Source organism: Schistocerca cancellata, chromosome 8 (genome assembly GCF_023864275.1).
Source record: "Schistocerca cancellata isolate TAMUIC-IGC-003103 chromosome 8, iqSchCanc2.1, whole genome shotgun sequence".
Lineage (NCBI taxonomy): Eukaryota > Metazoa > Arthropoda > Insecta > Orthoptera > Acrididae > Schistocerca > Schistocerca cancellata.
Genome location: NC_064633.1, coordinates 246,046,462 through 246,067,973, shown reverse-complemented (window position 1 = coordinate 246,067,973; position 21,512 = coordinate 246,046,462). Strand labels below are relative to the sequence as shown.

The following is a 21,512-nucleotide window of genomic DNA, read 5'->3' as shown; positions in this document are numbered from 1 at the left end:
GATTTGACAAGATAGTTCATAATAACTGTGATGTGACTGGGGCTTTGTGTGTATGTGATGATATTAGCAGAATGCCTCCCAGTAGAAAAATGTCAAACCTGTAGAAGTTGATAAAGAGAGAGTTATAATGTAGGAAAGATACCTCAGCATGCATAGTGAAGAGGCGTAAAAATTATTGACATCGGAATATCTAACTTATAAATATTGATCTTACAAATTTTCATTCTTGTTGATGCGACTCACGTATGTCCTACAACAGAGAAAGACCAAGAGGTCTACATCTACATCTATACTCTGTAAGCTACTTTGAGGTGCATGGCAGAGGGTACATCCCATTGTACAAATTATTAGGATTTCTTCCTGATCCATTCATGTATTGTATGCAGGAAGAATTATTGTCTGATTGGCTCTTTGCAAGCAGAAATTATTCTAATCTCTTCCCCCACAATCCCTAAGTGAACGGTACATAGGGGTTGTACTATATTCCTTCGAGTAATCATTTAAAGCTGGTTCTTGAAACATTGTTAATAGACTTTCTCAGGACTTTCTTCAGCACCTCTGTGGCATTCTTCCGTGGATTAAGCAAACCTGTGACCATTCGTGCTGCCCTTCTCTGTACATGTTCAATATCCCCTCGTGGTCCTGTCTGGTACATGTCCCACACACTTGAGCAATATTCTAGAGCCAACCGCATGAGTGATTTGTAAGCAATCTCCGATGTAGATTGATTGCACTTCCTCACTATTCTACTAATAAACCAAAGTCTATCACCTGCTTCACCCACAATTGTGCAACATTGCATATGCTTAGATTAGATTAGATTAGATTTACTTTCATTCCAATTGATCCGTAGTGAGGAGGTCCTCCAGGATGTGGAACATGTCAGAAAAACAACAATACACGACAAATATTTACAACTAAAACAAGTAAGCTAATGTACCATTCCACAGGTCCCAAGTGGAATGATCGTCATTTTTTAATGAACACTAAGAGTCATTTTACAAATACTAATGCACTGAATTTAAAATAAAAAAGTTTTTTATTTATTTATAAGGTAATAAACATGTAATACAACTACTGTAATACTTATTTACAATGAACACATTACTGCACTGAAATGGTGCAGAAGTTAGATTAAACTTACACACACACACACACACACACACACACACACACACACACACACACACAAATTTTCAATGAACACATTACTGCACTGAAATTGTGCAGAAGTTATGTTGTACGTATATACAAATCAGTTGGTTTTACTAAGAAATTCATCAGTGGAGTAGAAGGAGTTGGCCACCAATAAATCCTTTAGGCTTCTCTTAAACTGGATTTCATTGGTTGTTAAGCTTTTTATGGCTGCTGGCAAGTTATTGAAAATGTGTGTTCCTGAATAATGCACACCTTTTTGTACAAGACTAAGTGACTTTAAATCCTTGTGAAGATTATTCTTATTTCTGGTATTGATTCCATGAATTGAGCTGTTGGTTTGAAAAAGTGATATATTTTTAATGACAAATTTCATTAAGGAATAAATATATTGGAAAGCAGTAGTTAGTATCCCTAGTTCCCTAAACAGGCTTCTGCAGGATGTTCTTGAGTTCACACCACATATAACTCTTACTGCACGTTTTTGTGCCCGGAAAACTTTAGCTTGGCTTGATGAATTACCCCAAAAAATAATCCCATATGACATTATGGAATGAAAGTAAGCATAGTATGCCAACTTTTTCATTTTTATATCCCCTATGTCTGACAAAATTCGCATTGCAAACAGAGACTTGTTAAGACGCTTCAGCAGTTCTGTGGTGTGCTCCTCCCAGTTGAATTTATTATCAAGCTGTAATCCCAAGAATTTAACACTGTCCACTTCTTCTATCTTCTTGTCATCATATGTTAGACATATACTCTTGGGACACCCCTTACAAGTTCTGAACTGCATGTAGTGTGTTTTTTCAAAGTTTAGTGACAAAGAATTGGCTAGGAACCAGTGATTAATGTCCACAAATATTTTATTGGCTGATCTTTCTAAGACTACACTTGATTTGCTATTTATTGCAATGTTTGTATCATCGGCAAACAAAACAAACTTGGCATCTGGTAATGTTACTGATGAAAGGTCATTGATATACACAAGAAAAAGTAAGGGCCCCAAAATGGAACCTTGTGGGACCCCACATGTAATTAGTTCCCAGTTGGATGATGCCTGATAGCTTGATACATGTCTCTTTCCTAATAACACCCTTTGTTTCCTGCCAGAGATATAAGATTTGAACCATTTTGCAGCATTTCCCATTACACTATAATATTCTAGTTTACTTAAAAGGATATTGTGATTTACACAGTCAAATGCCTTTGACAGATCACAAAATATACCAGTTGCCTGCAATTTTTTGTCTAATGAATTAAGCACATTTTCACTGTAAGTGTGGATAGCCTTCTCAATATCAGAACCTTTTAGAAATCCAAACTGTGACTTTGACAGTATGTTATTTGAGATAAGATGGTTATATAGATGACTGTACATTACTTTTTCGAAAATTTTTGAAAATGCTGGCAACAGTGAAATTGGACGGAAATTTGATGCTATTTCTTTATCTCCCTTCTTAAACAGTGGCTTAACTTTAGCATATTTCAGCCACTCAGGAAATATTCCACTGATAAACGACTGGTAACACAGATAGCTTAATATGTTACTTAGTTCAGAATCACATTCTTTAATTAACTTTGTTGATATTTCATCATACCCACTAGACGTTTTTGATTTTAAAGATTTTATGATGGACATTATTTCTGTTGGGGTAGTGAGGGTCAAATTCATATTGTGGAAGTTACTTGAAATGTCTGGTCTAAGGTAATCCATAGCAGCATCTACCGAACCTGACAACCCCATCTTTTCAGTAACAGTTATAAAATGTTTGTTAAAAAGTTCTGCAACACTATACACATCTGTCACCAATGTATCATTTACTCTTAATGCTATTTGTTCCTCTTCATGTTTGGTTCTACCGGTCTCCTCCTTCACTATATCCCATATTGTCTTTATTTTGTTATCTGATATGACTATCTTTTCCTTGTAATATATTTGCTTTGACATCCGTATTACAGTCTTTAATATTTTGCAGTATTTCTTATAATGTGCTATAGCATCAACATTGGAAATGTTTCGGATTGACAGATACAGTTTTCTTTTTGTTTTACAAGATACCCCTATTCCTCGAGTAATCCATGGCTTCTTTGTAGACTTTGCTCTAACCTTGGTAAGTTTTGGGGGAAAGCAGTGTTCGAATAAGGTAAGCACTTTATTAGCAAAAATGTTATATTTTTCATTCATGCCATGAGCACTGTAAACATCAGTCCAGTGAATGTCTCTGAGGAGTGTCCTAAAATAATCAATTTTTGGCTTACTGATTACCCTCACAAGAATGAGCAGTTACTTGTGAATTAACTTTATCACAAGATACCATAATTTCCATGCAGTGTAGGTACATTGGTTATCAGAACTGTTTGAACAACTGACATCAGATGTGGAAAGCAAGAATGCCAAAGTAAATATGAAGTGAATAACAAAGACAAATTCTTTCAGAAGTTGATGTTACTGAAGACCTCCTTCAAGTGGAAATGTAGAAAACCAGCTGCAACAAAAATGAACAATTCATGACCATCGCATACATGACATGTATAACAGCTACATATTCCGCCAGGTGTCTGCACTTTCCGACGTTCTTTTTTTTATGTTTGTTGATACACCATCTGGAAGTTAATGCTTCTGTCAGAAGTGAAATGTTTTGCCAAGATATCAATGTGATTAATTGTGTATAGTGTGATTCAGGAGATTTTATTAAAATACAGTGTTAGCAGTGAAGGTAGCTGACTACAGTCATAAGTGTTGTTGTGGGATAGGAGGAGCAAATCATCAATTGGTATGGATGAACAAACAGTAGGAACACAGACACCATTTTTGTGAGTCCCACTGGCTGCAGTTCTATCCCTGGAACTACTTGGCTGGCTCTCCAGCCAAAGATGCTGAAAACTGCTCTTAGGTACTTTAGGCAATGGGCCTCTGTTGCCCACATTATTTTTTTCCAGTGACACAATTGCATTAGGTGTGCTTTGAGCATGTTGTTGCCACCTTGCACTGTTGGGAACTCATAATTCAGCAGCCTTCTAGGTTTTGGAACATTCAGCAAAGGCATACAAGTGGGTAGTCCCCACACCATTGAAGGAGAAGTAACAACAGTCAGCCCTATCCCTCACCGAATGCCATACAGACAACAGTTGTTAATATTATTCAGACCAAGAAAGACAAGACACACTGTCTCTCAGCGAAGGTACACAAGCACACTTCAGATGTTAATAATTAATAAAAACCACATCAGCTGTATTATTCCACACTACAACAGATAATAAATATTCTACCGACTGCCTGGTAGAAGTATGGCAAGCAGACACAGGCAGTAACAGTGGCAGTGGCATTTCTGTGTCAGGAACATCGGGTGCCTGTGCAGCTGGGAAAAGGGCCTGGTCCCAGGCACTATGAGGGATATCAGTTGGTGGCACTTCGGGAGTAGTGTAGGGGTAGCATTGGCCACTGCCACATCAGAAACAGCACCAGCTTCGGCAAGGTTGCGAGTTGGGTTGGTTGTGGATGGGGGAACTCCAGCTTGATGGTTTTGTGCTCACTGGCCTGGGTAGGTCCATGAAGTAGGCTGGCTGTAACCTGTCTATGGAGATAGTTGTTGCAGCCCTGTTCAGATGAATGGAGAACATCTTGTCCCTGAATTGTAACAGTAGGTGCGAGCCTGAGTACTGTAGGCAAAGTGGTGGATGATATGCGTCCATCCATAGTATTATGTGGGTGCATGATGTGAGATCATGGTGGATGGAAGTGCAGTGCTCACTGTGATGCTGCGGAAGTGTTGGTCGCAGTTGAGCAATGAAATTTTGGAGCTGTTGCACAAAGCTGCTGGAGGAAGGTAATGGGCTGACGATGTTGACGTGTTTGATGAAGTGGTGTTGCGTGGAAGGAAAGGTGGCGATGTGGGCATGTACGTCTGCCAACCTCAGTGCACTGGCATGGAGTACAGGTTCAGTTCCAGTAGCAGAAGTCATGCTGAATGTTCAGCCACACCAAACGCTGTTTCCTAAGTGTGTAGCACCAGATTTTGTGATCAGAGCCAGCAGTTTGATGCTGGAGTTAGTGCGCTGGAGGGAGTGGTTGAGGTCCAGATCATGCTCTTGTGTGGTGGCTAGAGTGTTGGAACCTAGTGGCTGAGTGAAGGTGCAGCACCAGCTGAGACAATCAGCCACACTGTTACAGATGTTGGCAACACGCCAGATGTCTGCGGCGAATTGCATGACTTCTGGCATCTTGAACTGTCGGTGTGGGGGGGGGGGGGGGGGGGAGCTTGGTCTAAATCTTTCCAACAATAAAATCTGGTGATTGGGGGGGGGGGGGGGTGGAGGAGTGGTCTACGAAGACCGTTAAGACATGTCCCCCAACTGAAGGTCGAAAATATTGAACTGCTTCATAGACTGTGAAGAGCTTTCACAGTCTTAAGCACCCTAATGGCAGTGTGCATCAGAAAGCTTGAAAGTACAAAAACCACCATGGCCCCATGAAGTATTCACACTAATCGTGTAGTGAAGTGGCTTTGGCATGCGTGTGAAGATACTAAAGTGGCGACGAAGGACCTTCTTATGTGTGTGATGCTCCATTTTCTTTCCCCATTTCCTAGTGTTACTTGAACCACCATCGACCTGGCATGCCTGCAATGCTGCCAGGAACAATTGTGCTTACACAAGGAGCATCAGCTGCAGCAGCAACAGTAGTAGATGCAGGTGCTGGTAACCCAGAATGTGGGCTTCGTTTGTGATCATACCTCACTGGTAGGGGTCCACAAGCCAGCTCTTACTGATGGCATTTACTGATTTTGGTGAGTCAACAGAAAGCTCCATTCCCAGGTAAGGCAGCCATATTGTCCAGCAGCACAGGTTTATGCGAAGTTGTACAAAATTTAAAGCCCACCATAGAGTGCAAGAAATTTCCCTTTGATGAGCTTTGCTAGTTGCTTGTGTAATATTTTGGACATCAAACCCACATGGTGGCAATGCAGTTATAGTTTAACCACCATCACAAGTGCCTGCGCAGTTGTATGTGATCTGGATTGCTGATTTACAGGGCCTCTTATTTTGAGTGCTACCTCTTATGCGCACTCTCAAATTTGGGATGTGATTGTCAGATTAGCTCCTGATCAAGATGTTCAGACTAGGGCTTTTACTTTGTCTATCCCTTCTTTACCTGACATTACCAATGTTGCAGACTGCATGATCTTATGGTGGCAGCGAGGGACATGCTTTCTGATAATTGACAGGTGGCTGCATTGTGTGTGCATGGTAAACAGCCCCCAGAGTCTCATAGGATAACCCAACCAGCCCCACCTCCTACTGAGTGGCTGTGTGTTCCCACCTTTTATGAAGCTGCTGCATTGGTGTTGCGGCACTGTCTGTTCTCGCCTAGGCTGTGATTGGCAGGTTTTTGCCACTCACACTGTTGTAATCATGGCCAGCGGCATTTTTTTTTTTCAGGTCTTTGTTGTTATTCCCTTACTGCTCATTGGGCAAGCTAGCACTCTTGCCCCAATTATCATTTGTTGCATGTTCGCCATGACTGCACTTAAATGGATGCCTTGTGTGGGGCATACTGGTGGATAGGCTGATAGGTCATTTCACAACTGTTTGTGACAGTCAGCAAGCTCTGAGTCAGTCGTTGGACACCTGCGTGTTTTCGCAAGGCTCTGGGGCTGTCTCTTGACACCCTGTACGTGTCACCATGGCGTATTTTACTGACATTGGTAATAGATTGGTAGTTGGTCGAATTTCAGGTAGACGCGGGAGCGACAGTCACCTAATTAACTTAGATACATACAGGCTCTTGGGGTTACCATAGCTGCAACACCTGCTGTATCAGGTTGTCTGTTATGGTAAACAGCACATTCCTTTGTAGGGACACTTCTCCATCTCTGCACACTAGAAGAGTGTGGAACGTCAGCTTACCTTGTTTGAGGTCATCTCACCATTGTTGCAAAATAACTTCAGGCTCAAGTGTTTTCTGTTTCCCCTTCAAGATCATTGACAAAGTGCATTTAGTGTCTCGGTCCATTCCTTTTCACCATTTGGACACCTTGCTGCAGTCCTACAGCCCACCTTTTGTAAAGACCTTGGGCCTAGCAGAAAATTTTGAGGGGCATGTGTCTCTTAACCTGTCAGCAGTACCCAAATTTGTTCATCCCCACTTTGTTCTCTTCACCAGGCATGTCAACGTACAGGCTTTGTTGTAGCATTGGAAGGATCATGGTGCTGTTTCTCCTATTTCATCGAGACAGTGGCCACCCTTTTGGTGGTGATTCAGAAGTCTGACAGCACTGTGGGCCTTTGTCATAATTTTAAACAGTTGGTCAACATGAAATGCGCCACAGATTCTTATACCATTCTGGGCTGGCGGAATTGTTGGCAAAGTTGTCGGGAGACCAATATTGACCTTACTGGTCCTCAAAACCCTCTGTGGACTTCACCAGTTTAATCTCTTGCCTTTCTGAATCTTGTCTGTGCTGGAAATTTACCAGCAGTTGATACAGGATGCCTCCCGTTGCGTCAATTACCTCGATGACATCTAGGTAATGGACCCTACCAGAGAGGAACATTTTCAAAATCTTCAGTTAGTTTTCCAACACTACTTGAAGAATGGACTTCTTTTCAAGCTGGAAAAGTGCAGTTTGTTGTTCCCAAAGTTGCACTTTTTTGGAATGTGTGCTTAGCAAAGATAGTCCTGTCCCAGTGGACAACCACATTGGAGCCATTATCAGCCAGCTGGCATCCGAAAAACTGAAGGAGCTCCAGTGTTTTTTGAGTAAGATTTTGTACTATGCTCAGTTCATTCCCCTGGCCATGTACATCTGTTAGTGTCTTGATCGGCTTTACCAGAAGGGCATTAAATTTGCCTTGTGTGTGGATTTTCAATGGACTTTTCAGTCTCTCAAGCAGCATTTGTGTTCTGCTCCCTATGTTTTACTCCAGGTAAACCTTTACCTGGCCTATTACAGGTCCCATTATGGCATGGGTGCCTTCCTGTCCCATTGGAACCCAGACAGCACTGAATGACCCATCACTTACATAACAAATATGCTTTCTGCTGCATGCTGTATTTATTTACAGGTAGAAAAGGAGGTCCTAGCTATTATTTATAAGTTTAAAATGTTCCACGTCTTCCTGTATGGGGCAAGATTCCTCCTCCTCATTGAACACAAGCTGTTGGTTTCATTATATGGTCCCCATTCCAAGCTGGCAGATAGGACTGCCCACCAGTTGCAGCAGTGGACCCTCTTTCTTAGTAGCTATTGTTAAGGCATTGGTCACCACTCCACCGCTCAGCAGGCCAATGCTGATGAGTTACTGTGGCTACCAGTAGGACCCAATCCGGAGTTCGATCAGCAGGAGGCTTTTGTGTTCACATTATATGATGCCTTGCAGCAAAGCCTGTCAGACTTTCCATTGACAGCAAGCAAAGTCACAACCACCATGACCACTGACCCATTTTTGTGGGAAATTGTTTTGGCAGTCCGAATGGGTTGGCTGGAGTGCATCACCTTGGGTGTGAATCAGATGTGGCATACGCTTTTTGCTTTGACATGATCAGTGCAATGTTTTCCAGAGGGTTCTCATGCTTGCCATGGAGGAGCAATGCTGTTGTTTGGTCGTTCTCCTGGTGTTGTGTCCTTGCATACTCCAATTGCTACATGTGTCGCACTGTGGTTTGACTTGTATGAAACCACTGGCACAATATCATGTCTACTGACAGCTGGTCGATCATGACACTGAACATCTGGTGTGTTCTTGTGGGGCTTGTGCACAGAACCAGGCTGCACTGTGGTGCCTGTTCTCTCCTTAGCTGGTCACAGAGCATACCTGGGATAGGGTGTACATTGATTTCACTTGCCTCTTGTGGGGCAGCATATAGCTTTCGGTGGTCAAAGCATTATCAGATTTCCTGTACGTAGCCAAGCTGTCCTCCATATAATCGACTGCCACTTCTTGCATGTTGCCAGTTATTTTTCCAGTGAGGAATCACCCAAGATCCTGGTATGTGACAATGGTCAGCAGTTTGTGTCACGTGAGTATGACGACTTTTGGAAGTTGAATGCTTCATGCATACATTTAAGACTCAAATGGAGGTGTCTGTGTCTGGCGCTTACCATGTTGATGCGATGTCCGAGCTTTATGGCAACATACTGGGTGGCACCAGTCAGCGTGAGCAGTCTGGCGGAACATTTGCTCAGGCGTTAGCCATGAAGTCTGGTTACGCTGCATCCTGAGTCACAGCCCATGGACCATCATGGCCCATTGTTTATTCGTTCTGGAGCTGCCGTTTGGGCCTGGTTCTTTGGCTGGCGGCGGGGGTGGTTGCCGGGTGTCATGGTGGGCCACAAACGCCGGCATGTGTTTGTGTTATGGCATTAGTGCATGGGTGCCAGGAACCATTGTTCTTAGGGGTGAGGTGACGAGCTGGGGCCCAAGGGCTTTTGGAAGGATAAAGTACGCCAGTGGTGAGCAGCTCTCTTCAAACTCATTCTGCTCAATTTTGTGCTTGTCAGTGGTGAGGGGTGGGGCAGCAGAAAACTGGAGGCCAGGGGTGATGGAAATGTAATGCGCAGTGTTGTGCAACAAGGCTTTGGGTTAGGCTTGTGGGCATTCTATCTTACTGAATGTAGTTGCTTCAAAGATAGTGCCACTGCAGGTGCATAGGAGTGGGAGCAACTGACCTGCCAAGCAAATGAGTTATGCCTGTGCCCTGTTCATACATCAGCACTGCGATCTGCCTGTTTTCTGGGTGGCAGGTTGGGTCACAAAGTCATTCCAGGTGAGGGCTTCCACTTACAGGTGCATGCTACCTCAATGCCACCTACTCCCCGCACTCCACTGTCCTTCTGTCGCCTGCATCAGTGGCCCTCTGTGAAGTCCACACCTGTATCTGATCTGCCAATGTGGAGCCCATGGATTTTGATCGATCTGTGCCAGCTGCATGCTGAGTTCTTCCTGTACTCATCTCTGTATGCGTTCAGACGCTGTGCTTCATGTAGACCAACTTGCATGGTGAGTTTGTTTGCCTCTCACAGGGTTCTGCTCCCAAGCTGTTATCAAGCCACCATCAGTTCATGAAGTATCCACACCAACTGTATAGTGAAGTGGCACTGTCACACCTGTGCAGAAATTAAAGCAGTGTTGAGCATCACCTGTGCTTTCTGTAGGAGGGTAAAAACTGCTTGGAGATGTTGGGGTGTTTGTTGTGGTCTCTGGAGTAGATGATTACATCATCTAAATAGGTAAAACGATGTGGTGCACCTCAGAGGATGTTGCCTAAATATCACTGCCAGGTCTGTACAGCATTGAGGAGGCCAAACACCATAAACCTTTCAAAGAGGTTGCAGGGTGTGATTATGGCCTTTCTTTCTTTCTTTCAATTTTTTTCTGATGTCGTCGTGGGTGACCGGAATTTGTGTGCAATGTGTCTTAGTGAAGGTATTTGCTTCCCAGATGGCGTCGCTGTAGGTGCATAGGAGTGGGACGGGATAATGGTTGGGAATGGTGCGAGTGTTGAGGTTAAGGTAATTGTCACATGGGCGCCAGGAACCATCTTTCTTGGGGGCAAGGTGAAGAGCGGAGGCCCATGGGCTTTTGGAAGGGCGAAGTATGCCAGTTGGGAGCAGCTCTTCTAGCTGGTTCTGCACAGTCTTTTGCTTTTCGGGAAACAGGGGACAGGTGTGACAGAAAACCAAGGAGGAGGGGGGGGGGATGGCTATGATGGCGATGGCTACGTAATGCATGGGGCACTAGATGATTGATTGAGAAGGGGAAATTCTGCAAGGAGCTTGACATATGGGTCTGTATATTCTAGCTGTTTCACGACAAAACACACAGCAGAAAGAAAGCTGCAGTGGACAAACCTGCCTGAGTGAAGTGCTATCGACTAAACAGTGTTTTGCTGCGTTGGCAGCTAGATGGCTCTGGACAAGAAAATCAGCACCCAGAATGGCATCAGTAATATCCACAACTACGAAGGCCCACTGGATTTCACAATGAAGTCTTAAATCGATCAAGTAGGTTGAACAAGTAGGTATGTATCCCATAAGTAGTAAGTGCTGAGTTGTTGGTGGCAGTATCAGGAGAGGAGAGACAGGGGCCTGGGTTTGGGAGTAGTTAGTGGGCATATATGGATAGACTGGAACGTGTATTGATGAAGTAGTGAACTGGGCAAGGGAACTGGCATCATTCAAGTCCCAAATGTATAGGCACGAAATGATACAGCAACTGGATGCGCCTACTTCTGGGGGCTGCTGTGGTTCTGTGACCAAGAGCAAGGGGATCGACAATTTGTAGTATTCTCATTGAACCTCTGATGATAATAGCAAACTGAAGTAAACTTGCTGTGGTAATCTTCCATGCCAGTGGGGGTAGCTGTTTTCTCCTGAGCTTGCATCAGGCGTGTGGGGGTTGTCAGTGCCCAGCAGTGAATAGCAAAGGTGCAGTCAGGCTTGCCGTTTCAGAGCTCAGGTGCATCAGAGTCCAATAGAGGTCAGGGCCTGTTGTGCTGAATAGGAGGTCGCAAGCAGTGGGGGAGTGCAAGTGATGTCATGCGCATGGAGGCAGGGGAGAGTGGGGTGGAGTGGGAGGCGTGGACAATTGGCCGTCCTGCTATCAACTGCGTGCCAGAGACACAGAGTTATTATCAGTGGGACACATGGCAACTGCAGCCAGCAAGAAATTTAAAATCTCAAACAGTTTATCAGCCAAAAGAGTTATGTTGCCCAACATTAAATGGACGTGCAACACCAGGGCAGTCTGGATGGTGAAAGTGAGGTGCACGAGCGAGCAATTCAGGGGCAAACCTTTGGGGAGAACGTCGGGCTGGGTGAGCACTCTGATATGATCTAGCAATAGAGATGGGTGCAAGTCACTGCACTGCTCAGAGGATAACAAATTACATGCAACTCTGAAGATGTGAAATGGGAAATAATCTGCTATTCTAGCTCTTGAGGGGGGGCAGGAGGGTAGGTGGTTGATGACCAACCCAAACTTTGCAGCATATTTTGTGTTGAAGCACCCTGCGAAAACTGCCTCAAGAGCAGATGGGCTGCAGTGCGACATGGTGGTGGTTCTGCAGAGATGCCAGAGGCTTGGCCAGTGGCACCATTGATTATCTGAGTGAAGCTTACATAGTTCTGCCATTTTGTGCAGAGTTCCGAAACATTTGAACTGCTCATGGACAGTGGGGCAGAAGCTGTGATGGGAGGCTGCTGGGTGGAGGGTCTGTCGGGCAAGGCCACCACAGTAGAGGGAATGTGTGGTAGCGACATTGTGGCAACTATGAAAAAATGTATTACAGAAAAGAAGGGGGGTTTACATGAGCAGTGTGGATCAGGGAATGAAATACCTCTTTTTTGCTGCAAAAAAAGAGCTATTCTGGTAGGCTGCATGATGAAAGAGTGCACACAGTAGTGACCAGTGGGGGTGCTGAGCATATGGGTAGCATGCTCAGAGAGCTTTAATGGAGGGGGAGCAATGAGTGGGGTGGGGTGATGACAACGAATGGGTGGGGCAAACTAAGAGTGCGGGGAGGTGGGGAGGGCTCGCATGCGGGTGATGATGCTGAGAAGGTGGAGATAAGAGCGTGGGACGGCAAGCGGAATGTGTCCTGCCAACTTAGCAATAATGAAATGCAATTGTGGTGACATAGAGCATGCCCAACAGATAAAACAGAAACCAGTGGTAGTGAACCTGGCTCCATTTTAGGGGGAGTCACCAGTGAAGGACTGTGCTTTCTTCCTTGCTCGAATGAGAAAATAAGTAACATTATGCAAGTTACTATGAGGGGGACACGTGGGTAGGTTCGTATGCCCCTAAGGGCATAGAAATGAAACTCTGGGTTGGGTTCTACATCAGTAGTTCCATATTTATTCCGGAGTCTAGCTGATACAACAAATATATACAGAGGCAAAAAAGCACTTAAGATATTGCGGGGCCAACACCTTACCTCTACAGTTCCAAAAATGAGACTATGAGAGACAGTCACTGTCATGGTACAGGACCTCCTACTTCAAGGGACTGGTGGAATCCTCACTGGTTAGCGTTCATACCTCATGCCTGGAATACTATGTTGCCGTATGAGGTGAAATTAAGATTAAAAGAAGGGACTCATCTGATGGTGGAGGAGGCCAGCATGGTCAGGGCAGAATTTGTCTCTGGGCCACTTGGCGGTAAAGGGGTGCCAAAACCGCTAGGCATGAGACTAGTAAAATAGATCACCTGGTGCTTCTGGAACTCTCTTGTCACATCAGTGCACTGTTTATTACTACATGTTATATAATCCAACGCTGATACTTGGAGGACAAATCAGGCATCTGGCATCAGTCTTTGTAGCACTATGCAAGTCTTCTTAAGGAAGCTCTAAAGTGGTCTGCAGGAGATGTGGCAGAAGCCCAACAGTGCATGGGAGATGTGACAGAAATCCTTCATTTAATCAGACTGAATACGGTGCTTTACCATTAGAACAAACTCTGGTGAGGCACGTGCCAAAGACACAAACTACATGGCATTGTGTGAGCCAAGTTGTTGGTAACACAACTAGAAGGAGCTGAAACAAAGACTAATGGTGGCGGTTAGAACAGTGGCTCCTGGAAAGCTTGGGAGCCAAAGAGATATCTGCCATGGATGTTACCAGTGTGGATGCTGGAGAAAAGCATTGGTACATTAACAGCAGCTTCTCTGGCCACCAATGTTTGGTGAGTGCAGCATGTCTTCTGCTGCTGTCAGTAGAGGTGAATGAAGGGCATCACCATATTATTATTATTATTATTATTATTATTATCAATGGTGACAGTAGGACTACTACTACTATTACTACTACTACTACTACTTACGTGCCCAACTTGATAAGCTGCACTGATCCCTTTGGCACACTAGCACTTTTCACACTATTCTGGTATAAGCATGGATGTGAATCTTTAGAGAACAGAAGTGGAGTAGTGTCATCAATCTTTTCTTTGTCTTTCTTGTGAGCTCTCTCCAAAATGCAGAGAGAGAGACTGATCTACAGTATTACCCCAAGGCACCATGCCTGCCATCTGACCCCAACTTTGTTAGAAACACCCCCTCCCCTTGCAACACAAAAGAATCTCAGTAGTAGTTTGCCTGTGGGCAAATAAGACTCATGATGGCTTGCAAATTATGCATTCAGTGTTACCTGGCAGACATTGCCTTAGATTTTGAAGGACTCAGTCATCTGTTCTTAATCTTTAACTCCAAATGCTTCATTTGAAACATAAAATCTCCTTTTATGCTGTAGAAGCAAGAAAAAAAGGTAAAATTTCAAGATTGAAAATGCAGGCATAGAGCTACAAACTCTGCAGTCCAGTTGGCCTGACTACACAATAGTGTGAGAATCTGTAGGGATGAAGATTGCCTTGATTCTGTCCTAGGCTGTTAAAAGTAAATTCTATCATTCAGTTTGGGGGCGTTTTTGGAAGAATCCTTATGTTCATTCAGTCAGTTGTAGGCCCTGGATTATGCCGAGTCACCAACTAAAAGGTGTAGTTTTTAAAACACATTTTGTTCAGTTTTAGTTATTTCAGTTAGTATCAAAAAAATAGAAAACATGTAAGTGATGAAATAAAGTCATTAATGTGATCAGTTGTTTTTTCTAAGCAAAGAAAGTGTTTTACTACCTGACATCAGATTTAAAAAGTCATTTTTCAGAGTATGCAGCCTGTACCTCCACTTCATAGGGTATTCATATTGGTTATTTTTGTTGATATATGTCAGGATTTTCCCACTGTCATCACTTTTTTCTGTTTCAGATATTTTAGTTTTATCTCATAGCTCATTATGAGGCTATATATAAATTTTTTGTAAACATTTTCAAATTTTATTTCATAACTTGTTGGATATGCTGGATTTAAATAAACTATATAGTCAATAAAATTCTCCTGGGTTTGGGACCGCATTGTCAACTTATTCCGACGTTTCGGCGACTATTGCAAGACACCTTCCTAAGGGTGTATTGCTAACTGCTAAATGACACTAGTTTGATTTCTTATGTACTATGGAGAGTGCTGTCATTGGATATGAGAATGAGGAAGAAGGGGATTAGGTGTTCTTTTATTTGTCTTTGCATTGCGTCGGAAATAGGCATTTTGCATTGGAATTTCCTTTATTGCTTGCCATTGGTGAAAATTAATGAATAGGGAATTGTGCGGCGACTGCAGAGTAGCACAGTTTACTTACTGCCTAGTATCAACTAGGGCGTGTCAGCACTCTGTGTACCCTCTGCCACTGTGGTCTACCGTGCACCTGTTGCTTTGTGAGAGCTGTCCTTCCACAAAGCTGTCACTGCTGGCAGCCAAGACACTAGGAGTCAGTAACCGTCTTCTCTATTCATGTTGTCTGGTCGCTTGGCTATTTGTATAGCCTCTCTGATCTTCCTCCTCAAGCTAAATGGCTGTTTGACCAGTACGCGGGCCTCTCAAAATTCAGTCTTCATTGTGCACTGTTCCTGGTGTTCTGCCATCATTGATTTGTTGTATTGTTTGAGACGGGTATATCTCGTGTGTTCAGTTATCCTTGTGCTTATTGGACAATTTTCCGTAGCAACAACAAAATAAAAGACATTCTGGACTCAACTAAAGATACAATTGACAAGTTCCATGTTGCCAGAGTTTATGAAATCAGGTGTGAATGTGGACTGGTGTATGTAGGCGAGACTGGGCGCCCAATAAACATAAGGTTATCTGAATGCGAGAGATGTATCTATCTCAATACAACAAATCAACGGTGGCAGAACACCGGGAATAGCGCAGGATGAAGAGTGAATTTCAAGAGGCCCACACACTGGCAAATATATCTTGAGGAGGAAGATCAGAGAGTCTACATAAATAGCCAAGCACCCCGACAATGTGAATAGAGGAGACAGGTACTGACTTCCAGCATCTTGGCTGCCAGCAGTGACAGCTTTGCGGAACGACAGCTCTCGCAAAGCAACAGGTCCATGGTAGACCGCAGTGACAGAGGGTACACAGAATGGTGACATGCCCTAGTCGATACTAGGCAGTTAGTAAACAGTGCTACGTTGCAGTTGCCACACAATTTCCTATACACCGATTTCCACCAATAACAAGCAATAAAGGAAACTCCAATGCAAAATGCCTATTTCAGCCAATGACAACATGTGATGGAAAGACCAATAAAAGAACACCTAATCCCCTTCCTCCTCCCTCTCATATCCAATGACAGCACTCCCCATAGTACATAAGTAATCAAACTAGCGCCATTCAGCAGTTAGCAATACACCCTTAGGAAGGCAATGCAGTCCCAAACCCAGAAGAATTTTATTGACATTGACAATAGCTGCAGAAGCCTAGGTTTACATAAATGATATACTTTTAATATACAGTTGAATATGGTCACTGTTAAGATATCAAAGTAAACTGTTCTAAAAATACTGATTAGATAACTATCAGTCGTTTGGGGTATAAGAATTTTTGTCTACTTCTTGTCAAAATTAGTTCTTATGGCAGAACACATTTTCTGATTCAGTAGATCAATTGTATATAAAGGTGACTATTTCAGAATTTTGTCTCACTTTCAAAAAATTTCTGTGGATGCGCAAGTCTGTAGATCATTTTTGCTATAGAAAGGAAAATCCGAGGTTACTTCCCCACTTCAGTCCTGCAAAAATAAGTGATATAGATATTAGTGTTCTTGGTTTTGAGTAACACATGAAATTACAAAACCTGAACAAAGTTGCAGGGCCTGATGAAATCTCTTTCACATTCTATAAAGAGTTTATGACTTCAGCCAGCTCCCATATTAACCATAGCATGCCATAACTCCCTTGAAGAAAAACTCACTGTTTGTTTTCCATTAGGGACTTCTCAGTATTACATTCCAAAAGAAGATTATATTCATCCAGATATTTATAATTTCTATTAAATGATTTAGGGGCTATTGTCCATTCTATTGTGGAAGTTTTTGACAACAAACAACAGCATATTCCAAGATGATATTCTGCCCCCTTTCATATTCCCCCCAGGGGGTTCACAACTCTTTTGTGGACACGTGCGTAGCAAGCACGGGACCCCGAGCTAATGTGGCCCTCCTTCCCTTTCTTCATCCTTCCCCCTTCACCATCTTCGCCCCCCCCCCCCCCTCACCTCTGGCTCTTTCCTTCCCTTTCTCCCCCTCTGGGAGTATGGTTTGTGCCTACGTCCGGAGACGGACGCTCTCAACTGTTACAAATTCCTTGCTTTCTATACTTGCAAGTCTTTGTCCTTCCTCTGTCCTTCTCTTTTCCTTCCCGCTTCTCTCTGCACTTTTCTCCGCTGCGGCGTTTGAGACCCCTCTTCTTTCCTTTCCCTTTCTCTTTTTTCCTCCCTGTGCGTGTCTGAAGGCCGACCCACGCACTTCCATGCGTAGCCGGTGACGGAGTAACGCGTAATTCCCCGCCTCGGGTAGACAGGTAGGACACGTACGTACCCCCTGGTAACGGCGAGGCCCAGGGAGGGGTGATTACCTGAGCTGATCCCTTCCGAAAGTGCCGATTGGTCCCTCCGTCCGTTTGTCGGGAGGTGTGACCTGAGGTGTGAACAATCACCTAAGGCGGGAGTGCCCTCAGTGAGGGCCCTCACAAGGGAGGAGCGCGCCATCGGAGACGCTGGTAATCATGGGGGATTCTTCCGCAATGGTTTCCTCACCTTCCACTATGTCTGCTCACAAACGAAAGTTCACTGAGTCTCAGCCACAGACAGTTCTTCCATCGTTGCCACAGTTCCTTGTTGTTTCTCGGTCTGACGAAGGTCACGACTTCTCCACGGTCAACCCTTTCATTATTCAGAAAGGTGTCGACGCAATTGCAGGTCCTGTAAAGTCTTGTTCCAGATTACGGAATGGCACCCTGTTGTTAGAAACAGTCAGTGCCCTCCAGGCACAAAAATTGCTGCATACTTCTCTGCTCCACACCTTCCCTGTCCGGGTGGAACCGCACCATACCTTAAATTCCTCGCGTGGAGTCGTTTATACACGCTCCCTCGATGGATTGTCTGACGAAGAAATTCAGCACTACCTGTCTGACCAGGGCGTAACGGCTGTTCATAGAGTTATGAAAAGGATTGACACGAACATCATTCCAACCCGCACTGTCTTCTTGACATTTGACAAAGTTCAACTCCCATCGAAAATCAAAGCAGGCTATGAAATAATTTCCGTTCGCCCTTATGTCCCAAACCCTACGCGTTGCTATCGGTGTCAGCGGTTCAATCACACCAGCCAGTCCTGTTCCAATCCGGCCAAATGTGTTACGTGTGGCAAGGATGCCCATGAGGGTGCTTGTCCACCTCCATCCCCTCGCTGCATCAACTGTATGGGTGACCACGCTGCTTCCTCTCGAGATTGCCCCGTTTTTAAGGACGAAAAGCTCATCCAGGAAATAAGAGTGAAGGAAAAGGTGTCGACCTTTGCTGCTCAAAAATTATTCGCCAGTCGCCAGCCCACCGTGCCTCAGACAGGAAAATACAGCACTGTCCTTGCTTCTCCTCAGCCAACAAAGGAGGCGGCCACGCAGACTTGCGACCTTACCTTTAGTGCCACGGTCGTCAGATCGGCCAGCGCAAAGATCACCCGTTCAACCTCACCACTTTCGCCTGCCCACTCTATGGCTCACCCTTCATCGGGTTCTGCTAAATCTCGAGCCCAAAAGTCAGACACCAAGCCTTCCAAAAAAGAGCATACTCGTGAAGAGTTTTTACATACCGCAACTTCCCAACCATCGGTTCCTCCTTCATCTAAACATCATACTTCTAAGAAGGCTACAAAGAAACCCAGTTCCTCTCCTTCTCCACCAAGGCGTGTCCGATCTACAGCACCACCTGGCGGAAATCGCCCTCGGCCGTCTTCTGTGTCGCCGAGACGCACTGCTGGTGGCCGGTCAACCGGCCGATCGCTGGTGGCAGGAGCTGCTCCTGACCAACCTATGGATCAGGATCTTCTGCCTTCGGCTGAATGCCATTCCATGCTGTCGGTTGCTAGCTCCGAGCAGTCTTTGAGTTGACAGCAACTTTGGTCACATTCCTCCATTTTCTGTTCACCCCATGTCCATTATCCACTGGAATATCCGCGGCATTCGAGCCAATAGGGATGAATTGTCGATCCTCTTACGATCCTACTCGCCGGTCATCTTCTGTCTTCAGGAAACAAAGCTGCATCCCCATGACCGATTTGTTCTCCCTCATTTTCAGTCCGTCCGATATGATCTCCCCTCTGTTGAAGGCACTCCAGCCCATGGAGGACTCATGATTCTTCTCCATGATACTCTCCATTCTCACCCAATCCCCTTAACCACTTCCTTCCAAGCTGTCGCCGTCCGTCTTTCCCTTTCCGGATACACGTTCTCTCTTTGTACTGTATACATTCCATCGTCCACACCAATGGCACGAGCTGATCTCCTTCATCTTCTTGGTCAGCTTCTACCCCCCTATTTGCTGGTTGGGGACTTCAATGCCCACCACCCGCTTTGGGGATCTCCCCATCCTTGTCCACGTGGCTCACTATTGCTAGACGTCTTCCACCAAGCGGATCTAGTTTGCCTCAACACTGGGATCCCTACATTTTTATCTGCCTCCACGACAAATTTATCTCATTTGGACCTTGCGGTCGGTACTGTTCCGCTAGCTCGGTGCTTTGAATGGTTCGCCCTTGATGATACACACTCGAGTGACCACTTTCCATGTGTCCTTAGACTGCAGCCTCAACTGCCATACATGCGCCCGTGACGATGGAAGTTTGCCCAAGCTGATTGGACACTTTTTTCGTCTCTAGTGACATTCGATGACCGTCGCTTTCCCAGCGTTGACGATGAGGTCACACATATTACCGACGTTATTCTTACGGCTGCGGAACATTCCATACCACGCACCTCCGAATTGCCCCGGCGCCCCCCCAGTTCCTTGGTGGAACGAGGCATGCCGTGATGCAATACGTGAGCGGCGATGTGCTCTCAGCGTTTTCGGCCACCATCCTACTTTGGCCAACTGTATCCGCTATAAGCAGTTCCGTGCGCGATGCCGTCGCGTCATCCGCAATAGCAAGAAGGCAAGCTGGAAATTCTTTATTAGATCATTTAACACCTTCACTCCCTCCTCGGAAGTTTGGAGTCGGCTTCGACGGTTCTCAGGCGCACCTAGTTTCTCCCCGGTCTCTGGGCTCACTGACGCGCATGATACATTCGTGGACCCCGTCGCAATTTCTAACTCGTTGGGTCAGCACTTTGCTGAAATTTCGAGCTCTTCCAATTACCCGCCAGCGTTTCTCCCGAAGAAACGTGCAGCGGAAGTGCGACCTCTTGCTTTCTCCTCTCAAAATCGCGAAAGCTATAATACTGTTTTCTCCATGCGGGAACTCCAACATGCACTCTCTTCTTCTCGCTCCTCCGCCCCAGGACCGGATGGTATCCACGTCCAAATGTTGCTGCATTTTATCAACCCATAGTCTGCATTACCTCCTTCGCCTTTATAATCGAATTTGGACCGACAGTACTTTTCCCAGACGATGGCGGGAAGCTATCGTCGTTCCCATTCCGAAACCTGGAAAGGACAAACATCTCCCCTCTAGCTATCGCCCCATTTCTCCCACGAGTAGTGTCTGTAAGGTTTTGGAGCGTATGGTGAATTACCGTCTAGCATGGTGGCTGGAGTCCCGCAGTCTTTTAACACCTGCCCAATGCGGATTCCGAAAGCATCGTTCTGCTGTTGACCATCTTGTTGCTCTCTCCACTTATATCATGAACAATTTTCTCCGGAAACACCAAACGGTAGCAATATTTTTTGATCTGGAGAGAGCATACGATACCTGTTGGAGGACGGGCATCCTCCGCACACTGTTCTCTTGGGGCTTTCGAGGTCGGCTGCCCCTTTTTCTTCACGAATTTATGGCAGAGCGCACATTTAGGGTGTGGGTGAACACTACTCTCTCCCGTACTTTCTCCCAAGAAAACGGGGTACCCCAGGGCTCCGTGCTGTGTTGTACTGTTTGCCATTGCCATCAATCCAATTATGGATTGTCTCCTTCCTGATGTCTCGGGCTCCCTCTTTGTGGACGATTTTGCGATCTACTACAGCTCTCAACGGACCAGCCTTCTTGAACGGCGTCTTCAAGGATGTCTCGATCGCCTCCACTCTTGGAGCATCGAAACCGGCTTCCGTTTCTCTCCCAGTAAGACCGTTTGTGTTAATTTTTGGTGACGTAAGGAGTTTCTTCCACCCTCCTTACATCTAGGACCTGTCAACCTTCCGTTTTCAGACGTCGCTAAATTCTTGGGTCTTATGTTTGACAGAAAACTCTGCTGGTCCTCCCACATTTCGTATCTTTCGGCTCGCTGTCTGCGATCCCTCAACACCCTCTGTGTC

General features: G+C 45.0%; 1 protein-coding gene across 1 annotated transcript in view; it reads left to right on the top strand.

Annotated features, from left to right (window-relative positions):
* The window catches only part of LOC126094808 (RING finger protein 141-like), a 47,982-nt gene that overhangs the window by 3,477 nt on the left and 22,993 nt on the right, over nt 1-21,512 (top strand). The gene's annotated exons all lie outside the window — the stretch shown is intronic.